Source organism: Theobroma cacao, chromosome 1 (assembly GCF_000208745.1).
Source record: "Theobroma cacao cultivar B97-61/B2 chromosome 1, Criollo_cocoa_genome_V2, whole genome shotgun sequence".
Lineage (NCBI taxonomy): Eukaryota > Viridiplantae > Streptophyta > Magnoliopsida > Malvales > Malvaceae > Theobroma > Theobroma cacao.
This window is the reverse complement of record NC_030850.1, coordinates 19,147,598-19,159,253: the sequence shown is the minus strand read 5'-3', so window position 1 is coordinate 19,159,253 and position 11,656 is coordinate 19,147,598. Positions and strand designations below refer to the sequence as shown.

Below are 11,656 nucleotides of genomic sequence, written 5' to 3'. Positions count from 1 at the left end.
TTTCTCTCTCTAAAATGCCCAACTAGTGAGAGAAAGTATGAAAACAAGATATTTCAAGGTTTTTGAAGTGAGAAGATGAAATAGCACAAGGGTTTATGGAAGGGTGCACCAAAAGCATGAAAATTGGAGCTAGAGAGAGAAAGTTATGGAAGTTTGAAAATCAAGCTTCAATGGAGTTTGAAGAAACGTGAGAGAGGAGAAGGGAAAAAGAAGACCAGCTGCTAGAAAATTCAAGAAGCTGTTGGAAATTCAAGGTATTTATAGGCAACCTTATCTTTTCCTTTAAAATTACGAAAATACCCCTCCACCAATTAACTTACTCTCCTCTAATCTTTTATGCAATCTTTTTGCTCTTTTAACACTGAGACAATATCCATAATGGTCTAAACATGCTCGGGTTCATAAAAACTTAAAATTTTAACCCGAGGTGAAAAATGACCATTTTGCCCCTATTATGAAAATTGTTGAAACTTCTAGTTTTCTTCGTGTTTTCATCAGCACACATCATTTATGCAGTTTTATACCCATTTAAGCCTTAAAATATCATAAAACTTTCTTCTGAAAGCTTATTAGAGAAAATAACGAAACTACCCCTAGCTCGTATTATTACATCTATACTTAGTTACAAGCCTATAGAGGTTGAGGTCTCACATTTACATCACGCGTACGCATACACAGGCAAAAGACTCTTGACTACCAACGAAGTGACTTTGGGTGAAGGTATAACTACTGAATGCCATGGTACCCACCAAAAAGATGAATATATGTGGACACCTCAATCTAGGTCTCAACTGCCTCCGACTCTGAAAACATGAAGTTTAAAAGAGTGAGTATAAACCCAGTGAGTGAACATAGGAAGGGAACAAGCAAAGGATATGGAAAGTTGTAGAAAACATGATGCACTTATGTTAAAAACAATGCAATTTAGCTTAATTTCTTGTAAAGCCCCTTAATTCAACCTTTGGTTATTTAATCCCTTAGAGTGAAGGATCTATGATCAACAACGAAGTTGAAAAGAGTGAAAACTACAAAAAATATCCAAGCAAGACAGGCAAGGCAGAAAGTTTCTCATTGCATTGAAAATCAATTTGGAAGCAATTAACAATTTCAACATTTAACATTCATTTCAATCACATAATATTTTCTCTAACATTTCTGTGGTATGTGTAAACATGTAATCATCCACCGATCATCAACTCATGTGCACTCCCACACCGCACATAGCTGGAATCATCATCCACCAGTCATCAGCTCATGTGCACTCACACACCACATATAGCTAGAATCACTTGTCATCACCGGCATGTGCACTCCCACACCGCACATGCACAGTTACAATTATCACACAATATTATCATTTAAAAAATAACATATATATCATCAAAATATAGGAACACATGGGTTCATCACATTACACATTTTACAACATAAAACGTTTCATCAAGGGCTTGTTCCCAAGCATGATTTAGAGAAAAAAAGCCAAATATAATCATTTAAGTGCTTCATCTCAACATATATGTATTTCCCAAAAATAATTTAATACAAGTTCACTCACTTGTCCTTGTTGATTCTTTTGATCGACTCTAACTTCAACTAATGCTCCAAATGGACATGTGGGGCCTCGTTGGAACTAATCACACACAATATAACCATCAAAAATATAACAGCCCACAAATCCAATTATTAGCCATCTTCAACAACTTAAAATCAACCCTAACTCATTTCTCACCTTGGTGGACTTGTAGTTGCATTTTCTTAGTGAGGATTAAAAGGGGAAAACTCCTTCAACAATTTTCAAGCTAATTTGAAGAGTTTTTCTCTCTAAAAATGTTGAGCTAGTGAGAGAAAGTATAGAGGAAAAAATTTTTTAAGGGTTTTGGAGGTGAAAAAGTGAAAGAGAATGAAAAACCCTATGAAAAAGTGTGCAAAAACATGAATTTTGGAGTTAGTGTGAGAAGGTTATGGAGGTTTTAAGGTTTCTTTCCATGGAGGATGAAAAGTTCTGAAAAAAAAAGAGAGAAGAAATGAGAGGAAGATGAAGAAGGTGCTGGAACTTTAGATATTTATCTCTAAAGTCAATCAAAGTTTCACGTAATTTACAAAAATACCTTTTTTTATTCTTCTAGTGTAGTGCTTTCACTTTGACAAAGATTTTGACCACTTTTCGATCAGAAATGGCAAAGTGGTAAACATAAAAGTTGTATTTTTTCCTCTTAGCTTTCTAATGGTCCAAAAATCATGTCATTTAGACTTCTGTAGTGGGAGATATGCTTGAAAAACCGAAACATATGCAAATAGAGCAACAATTCATTATGCACCCTTCTTCACCAATTGAAATTATTTTTGATCCTACTCCTATAAAAACATAAAATAATTATAAATAACTTAAAATAAACATTTAAACATAAACTAAACTAAACTAATAAAATAAATAAAAATACCTAAATTTAATCCTAAATCTAGTCTAACTTAGACTAATTAGGTTTTTAATCTCCCATTAAATATGTGAATTTGATGCACTCATCAGTCTACCTCTAGTTACGCATCTATGGAGGTCGAGGTTTCACAGTAACTTTGACCATATCTTCCTTGTGATCAAATGTTGAGTGATGACTAAGTTTATTGACTTGAAGCAAGCTTGATGTAGTGTAGATTGATGATCTGTGAATGCTTTTAGATAAACTTCACCATTTGAGAATCTATCTTGCAACTTCAACATCTCAAAGGTAAATGTTAGAGGGATCATAAATAAAACTCTTTTAAGCAAATTTGGCACTCATACAATTGAGTCATCCAAGCTTGTAGAGATTTGTAAAGCAAGTGTGTGATAATTCAATAGCTTCAAGAATTCACACAACTAAAACAATCAAGCTTGTAATCATGGAAGAATAAATGTATAAGAGATAAATCATTTCAAGAATTTGTCAAGGATCATTCAAATAATGTTAGTCCAAATTTGATATTTTGTCATAAGCAAAACTATAATCATTTTAAAGCTAACAAACCCTCTTCCCCGAGGCTTCCTCTATTTCTTCTTTTCTTCCTTTAGGGTCAAGTATTTCTTGTGTGTAGTCGACCCTTGCAAGTTTCCTTCAATTCTTCATGCATTTTGCCAAGGAGTCGAGTATGGGTATCTTGTAGTTGACCCAAAACTTGAGGCTTTGTTTTAATCTCTCTTTGTTTGTTCATCTAGGCTTGAGTATGGTGAAGGTAAAATCGACCCTTAACTAATAAGATGTATGCCCTTTGTTTGTTCTAGCTGAAGACTTAATGTTTGAAAGCTTTTGGATATTTTCCAAGTATGAATGACTTGTTAAACATTTTCTAAAACTTTAGGGGATTAAAATGATGATTCAAAACATTTCAAATGCTTGTCATCAAATTCAAACAAAATTTTGTACATGCAAGTATACATATCAAACAAGTAATATAGATTGTACACGCAAGTATACATATCGAACAAGTAATATAGATAGTAAGTCCAGATTATCATTCTTACAAGGATTTGTTTCAAAAGTTTCACTAAGTACTAAAATTATATAATAAATTAATCTTATTTAAGCAATCTGAAAACTGAAAAACTAATCAAAAGAAAAATTTAAAAGAAACACCAAATTAACTAATAGAAATTAAATATATTGAGCAAGTAATAGATTAAAGACCTAGGATCATGGGTTCATTCAACACATCATCTGATACCAGCTTTTCTTGTTATTCATTTTACCTGGGCGATTTTACTAACCTAGAATCCAAAGCTATGAACAAGTTTTCATTGAGAGGCTTGTACAAATACCTAACTTAATTAGTTCACTATATGTTTATAGGAATCAAATAAATTAATTTCATTAAGCAAGCGTCCTATTTTAGCTATGTATGACAATTGGCATATGTCTACTTGAATCGCAAATCAAATCACCTAAGTCACGTGAACATACGCTATTCAAATCTTAGTCCAACCTAAAATCTATCTTTCGAGTTTCAATTAGATTCACAAATCAATTAATTATTGATCAAGCAATTAAACTCATTAAGAACATATTTGAATAAGTAAAACAATACCCTTTCATGATAAATAATAGAAAAACAAGTATTCAAACTACATGTTGAAATCTACGATAATCCTAGATAAGCTAATTAGTTCATAATATTTGAATAAAACACTATCCAAAGAAATTTAGCCATGAATTCAAAACAAGAAAATAAGAACAACACAAAAAAAGAGAAATAAACTAATGTCGAAACCTTGTTGATTACGAATCTCTCTCAATTGCTCTGGAATTCTTGCTTGATTCTTAACTCCATTTCCCTAGAAAAGCTAATGTCGTCCCTCTGAATGCTCTCAAAAAGTCACTTAAATATGTGTAAGGTGCCTACTTTCCAATTTTTTGTCAAAAGTTTATTTTTTGAAATCGAGGTGGCGTCGTGGCCTTGACTTCTTGGCGTCATGACACTCCTTGGTGGCACCTCGGTGGCCTACTCTCGACCATTTGTATGGTGCACCCCTCTAGCTCAGCGCCGCAACCATAATCCTCTAGTGCTACGGTGGCATTTCCTTCAACGCTGCGGCCATGTGTAAATCAGAGCCGCGGCCTCAATCTCCATGCTGCCTTGTGTTCAAAATTGCATCTGTCTATCATTTTTGATCATGATTTTCACCTCGATCTAGTCTAAACTGGTTAAAAAGGTAAACATAAAAGTTGTAGCCCATTCTCTTAGCCTTCCAATGGATAAAAAATCACATCAATTGGACTTTTGAAGCTTTAGTTATCTTTAAATTACTGCAGCATGTATGAGTGACACCTTCACCATACTTATGCTATCTTAACTCAATTTCACCTTGCTCATCACATATCCTACACAAAACCATGAGACAAATGGACCTTAGCTCTTCTTAAAGTAAATTAAAAACAAAATAAAGTAAAATTAAACTAAAATAACTTAATTTAACTATTCAACATGTAATCTAACTTACATTAGAAAAACACCTAAAATGCTAAAATTCAAACCTAAAAACTCAAAAGTTTAGCTACTAAAGTCCCCAAATGTGTTAAAAATAACTCTATATAACAAAGTTATCAAATGTAATTTTGTCAAATCAAAACAAAAGTCATTTAAAGGCTAATAGTTTCCTGCCTTTATACTTGATGATAAGCATGATGATTAAGTATTTTTGAAAGAATTGATTCATGGTAAAATGCTACTTAAGCTATTGCTATGGAAACTAGAGGTGAATGCTTAGGTGGATGTAGACATTCCCACCCTTAAGCTTATGATATGTTTTATGTGATGAATATTTAAACATGTGAATCATAATACTTTAGAATAATATGTGATGTAGTTCCACATACCCTATGAGTAAGTATAGATATGAAGTATGAGTCTTAGTAATGCTTGAGTAGGTTTTGATAAAGAAATGAGTTATGAGAAACTACTTGTATATGCACGTTTCTTAGCATTTCCACACGATGTGATGTAACAATCTGTTAAGAATTTTGAGAATATGGTGCCCTGGAAAGGAAGTATCTTCTCATGTTTAATTTCATTTAATTTATTTGTAATGAAAGTACATTTTGATTATAAGACGAAAAGTTTGTTTTAAGTAAGCATTCATTATCTAGTTATTAAGGTACCATGATTCTATTGAGATATTAAAATACATTTGTATAACGAGTCATACATAGGAGACATGTATTTTAATTAAATCTAAAAATAGTTCACAACCATATAATAAAGCTGGTCACTTTATTGTGTTAAGACTGTATTGTCCAGATTACTTTCAACGAAACGAATATGATTCATTTCAAGGAAATGATGAGTCTCAAATCATTGAAATGGTTGACTTTGAATAATGACACTATAACATGAACTAGAATCATGTGAGAATCAAATTTAAGTTTAACCGTTACTTAAATCATGATCTCACACTTATGCATTGCTTATAGTAGAACCGAAATCCTGATGGATAGTGGACTTGTGTTTAATCTCCTTATAATCTTTGATATATCATGAACATGATCATCATAAAGCGTTGATCTAGACTCCATATGTTGGGATTATAACCGAGATGAACATCTGGGAACATATATCCAAAGAATGGAGTTCATAGCGTTAACATCACTTCTAATGATTTTAGAAAGATTGGTGATTAATTTGACCCCAGTGGATTGATGAATTAGCTACTCATCACATCTGGATACTCAAAAGATTAGATCTAGAGTATTGAATCACTAATTTGATGAAATTTGAGACTAGAAGACAAAATTAGCATAAAGAGTAAAACGAAAAATTCACACATTTTGTCATTGGATGGTTATGAGGGTTCACAATATAAGGTTTGCAATTGGACAACTAATAATTAATATCAAGTATTAAATTATTTCTTATAATTATAGTTAATCCAAGAGTGCAACCATGAATCTATGGTGGAGTGATTTCATGGTTAATAAGCTTGAATTATTTTTAATGAGATTATGAATAATTCTAAGTTTATTGGAGCTTGGAATATCTACGTCCAAATAGATTCCCCACTTAGCTTCATAGAATTCAACTTGTTTAAGTTGGAATGCATGTTTTATTTGATTAATTAAATTGTGTACAAAAATGGCAGCTTAAACATGTTTCTCTTAATTTAGACAAGAAATCATGTTTAGACTTAATTTAGACAAGAAAATATGTATGTCTTAATTTAAGACAAGAAAAATATTTTTTATCTTAATCTAGGCAAGAAAACATATTTGTCTCAATTTAAACAAGATAAAATATTTTTATCTTTATTAAAGACAAGAGTTGTCTTAAATTAAGATAATGCTTGGAGGATTCTTGCAAAATGAATCTAGACATCCATGTTGATAAAAAAGAGATTCCATGTTTGACTATCACTCTTTTATTTATTATTAATTTTTTAAATAAAGATGGATAATAATAAAATAAGAGTAATTATTCAATAAGAAGTTTTGTTTCATCAAGAACTCTAAATGATAATTAAAAAATTAAATTATTTATTCTTTCATTTTAATTTTAGTTATTATGGAGTATATTTGATGCTTCCATAACTCTAAATGGATGGTCAAGATTGATTCAAAGGTATTTGATATTGATTAAACCTTTGCGGCAAGAGTTTTATTAAAAAGAAAAGAGATTGGAAGAAAAGAAACATACATACTTTTTTTGAAAAAGTTTTAGCCTTCACTTCCCTCCTCCTCCTAACTTTGCCATATCTCTTTTCCTCTTTCTTATTCTTGGCTAAATTTTTTGAAAGAAAATATAGCCATTAATTTTTAGGAAGAATAAAGAGACAAAATCTATTACCATCTTGTAGTCTAGCATTCCACACCTTGTCCACTCAAGGTTCAAGCTGAAAGGATTCTTGAAGAGTAAGTGGTAAACTTATTTGGTCGAGAAATCAATTGTTGGTGTGGTGCTCTCCAAAAATAAGAATCTAAAAAAAAAAGAACATATTTTTTCTTACTTGATAGATTCTTATTTTTAAGATGTGATTATGTTACTTGCAATAAGGATGATGTGTGTCTCCACTTGTGTAATTGGATTGCTTACTTCCTTTATAAAAGAAAATTTTTGAAATCCATGCTTTACATAATCACATTAATCCACTTAAATCCAACTCCAACACATTCCACACATGTTGATGGTGCCTAGCGATATATATATAGAACGATTCCACCAGTCATGATGAGAATACCACCACCTAGTGATGGCACTCGGCTTAAGTGAGGTAAAATGCCACTCACAACAAGTTTAGGATAAATGGGTACGACCCATATGATTATTGGATACGATCAATTTTCCTCAGTATTGTGATTCCACTCCTCATGATGAGAATTCCATCACATGGTGATGGCGCATAACATGGGTGAGGCCGATGTGCCACTAATGGTACTCAGATGTGGGTGGCCCATTTGTGGGAAGGATGCATTCATTCATTGAGCATACATGATGACTGCATATTATGACTAACGTATGTATATGTTGTGATTGCTTGTTATGTTTAGAATGATTGATTGAATTATAGATTATACTTTTAGTGATGAGTTAGTTAAGATAGATTTATAGATAGAATAAGTCATGAGACACTAATGTCACGACCTGAAACTCCCATCGAGCCCGTGACAACCGTCGCGATGTCCCGATAGACATTCATTACCTGAAATGTCAATCGAAACCTCGTAAGGCTTAACATCAGTTTTTCTCGCTTCCCATGTGAGTATTAGTCACTAAAATTATGTTTTGAGATATTATAAACTATTTCCAAATCAAAACAATAGAAAAATAATTTTTTTCTCACAAGGTCATTTTGGTCATTTTTTCTCAAAAATCTCGAAATCCGCTAAAAATGTAGTATGCGAGTACAAACACATAATTCATAATCAAAAATAAGTTTAAACATCTAAAACCTTCATTTAAAATGAAATTATGACTATTAGAATAAAACAAAAATATTGAATAAAATATTCAATTTTCTTATAAAACAATATTTTTAGAACACTGCATAAATAATTTTTACAGCGTGAAAGCAAAATAAATTCATATATATTGTAATACAGTAAGCCAGAGTATTTAATTTAATTTACAGTAACAAGTGAGCCCTCGAATAACCAAAAGTAAAAAAGACTGTGAACCTACAGTTTGGAGGATGCAAATCCAATGGTAGTCCTCGATGAAATCAGCTATCTATAGACTATCCTAAGCCTGAAATGGGTGGAAAGGAGGGTGGTGAGATTATATAATCTCAGTGAGTAAACATATACCATCTAAAATATCTAAAGCCGAGTAAATGGAGACAGATAAAATAATTTAACATACTATAATTCATCACCTTTCAACTCATTTCAATCAAATAAAATCAATTCATGTAAATTGAGTAATCAACATGGCTTATGAATTTCTTAAAACTTTGGCTCGTACCAAAATCATTTTTATACCCAGTTATCAGGGATACCTTGATCGAGGGTTATCCCAACTGAGTCCGCCAAGGCTGTTAAAAAGTTATGTACGCATAAATCATATTTTTATTTTAAAAACATAGCCTTTCCTTGGCATTAGTGGAGTTCATCATCACGAGGTGGTTTGGTGTGAAGTGAACTCTAAAGTTATACATCGGGAGTTACCCTACTCGCCTCTCCAACAGAGGTAAGAATATGACCAGGTTTCGTGCCCCTCTAATAGGCTAGTCCACAGAACCAGCCCACTGTAGCAAGCTAAACACACCATACAATAAAATTTGCAATAGCATGACATAACAATTATTTTATTTTATTTTGCAACCTTTCAAGGCAAATCAACAATTTATACATTTCCAACACATTTATCAAATCAACCATTCATGCCAATATTGCCATAAGCCAATCAGTTAGAATCATGAATTTACAACACACAAAAACAGTCTCCAATTACTCTATTTTCAAACCATCATTCAATTTCAAGACAATTTTATGAAATCATTTCATTAAATCACATTTGGTTTATAAAACTGAAAAATTAATCATTTAATTCATTTTCCATAAAATTCACAAAATCGAATAAAACATACTTTAGATAATTAAGACGATAGTAAGGTTACTCACTATTTCGAGAGTCGAATTCCAAGTACTCCGACTCTTGATTTCTCGGGTACTATCTCTTTACTTTTGCCAGAATGCTCACCACCTAGACATAATGCACAATAAGCCATTTACTACATTGTGCTAAATTGTTATAAAACCAATTCAGGCTTTATACTAATGTATGAAATGGGATGCAAATTGCTCAGATTATTGTCTAAACACGGTGTTCTACACAAATTCAATTGTGTACCTAAATTAAACGGTATTGGCCTAATTTGATCTATCACTCGATTAATTGGCCAATACATCCAATTTAACTCCAAAAAGATTTCATTTTTCTCCCAATACTCCAAATCATCAAACACAAATTAAATAACTTGAAATATGGCAAAATCATCCTCACATTTTCTCTTGGAAAATTCAGCCATGATGGGTTCATCAACACTATAATTTTTCCTACTTGATTCTCACATCATAAATCACTAATTCCTAACTAAATCACTTCAAATAAAATCAAAATAATCCTTAATATTCCACATGGAGAATTCAGCTAATGATGGGTGATGGAAGAACATGAATTTTTCTTGCTTGATTTTCATGCTACACATCACTAACTAACTAAAAACACTAGAATATCTTAAAATCTAACCAAATCAAGCATCAAAACCTCTCTCTAGGTGTTCAGCCAGCAAGATACCCATCATGAAATCATGTGATTCAACCATGGAAAATGCAAAAGAATGCATGGGAAAGGTAGATCACAAGTCAAAATCAAGAAATTTTACCTTTGATTGCTTGATTACTTGAATTTTCATACTTTTCCCTTGAATTTTTCCACCTAGGGTTTGTGTTCTTCTTTTCTTCCTTTGTTCTTCCTTTGGCCGGCCATATGAATGAGAAATGGGCTGATTTTATGCTGATTTTTAAGCCAAAAAATAAATGGATATAAATTTGACACATGTCACCATTCCATTTGTCCATGTGTCATACTTAGCCATTAAGCAATCTCTCTCCACCACTTAAATTTCCTCAATTATTCATGATAATATTGGGTAAAATCCATGTGCTGGACAAGTGTTGGGTGGTGTAAAATTATAATTTTGCCCCTGGGGTGGCAAAATGACTATTTTGCCCTTATGCTCGAAAAAATGCCGAAATTAAAATTTTTCACTTCTCAAACTCAAATTATGTTCTAAATAGTCAATCTTGATCAAAAACTTCTTCCAACATTCCAATTTTAACCTCGGGTGACAAAATGATCATTTTGCCCCTAGGTCATGAAAATTCTAAATTGACTCCAAATCGGTCCTCGAACTCCGAATTACCATTTTAAGTCATTATGGGGTTTCAAAATTCTCAATTTCATCTTAAAATCTCTATTTGGACTAGTTCGAGGCTTAATTCAACTTAATTGTACCATTTGGTACAATACCGTCCTTTAATGATTTTCGAGGTACCTAAGTAAGCAAATATGCATTCTTATATAAGAATGACATAATAAACATATTGTAGAGTCGGGCTTGACACTAGTTTGAGTTGTATGCTTGGTTGATGATCACGTGATGTTATACGGTTGAATTTTAAAGGTAATTTGATTACATTAGCAGCTCATATGGTTTATGATAAAGTTAGAGTAGATTACCCATAGCTTGGTTCAAATGGTTAAGTATCATTATCCTTTAAAGAGGATCTAATACCACAAGTAAGGTACAGCTTTTTTGTTTTTCCTAAAAGTTTTGCATAAATGTTTAGCTTACTTAAAGAATTATATGTTTACGAAATGTTGACTTCATTATGAAATATGAGATTGGTTTGTGATAACTCAGCTTTACAAGAATTTGGAAAAGAATGAAATATGTTTATCTTAAGATTTATGTTTACATTAAAGATGTAATTTGTGCAAAAGCTCTTCCCCTTGAATTGTCCTCTTCCCGTTTTTACTCATAGAGCCTTTGTAACTTACACATTAGTTTCTCTTCTTCTTTTTTTTTTTTTTTGCAGATTAGTGATTAGCATTTTACCTTGTCATGGAGATGAGATCTTTTCTTTCTTGGTAGGTAATCTAGCAACCACTGGTAACCTAGAGAATCGGGTCA

At 32.1% G+C, this 11,656-nt stretch overlaps 1 long non-coding RNA gene across 1 annotated transcript; it reads right to left on the bottom strand.

Annotated features, from left to right (window-relative positions):
* Positions 8,670 to 10,382, bottom strand: LOC108662313. The gene is made up of 3 exons (XR_001928218.1): positions 10,346 to 10,382; positions 9,582 to 9,663; positions 8,670 to 8,706 (listed from the first exon to the last, which is right to left on the bottom strand). It is a non-coding gene; the product is annotated as an uncharacterized LOC108662313 (long non-coding RNA).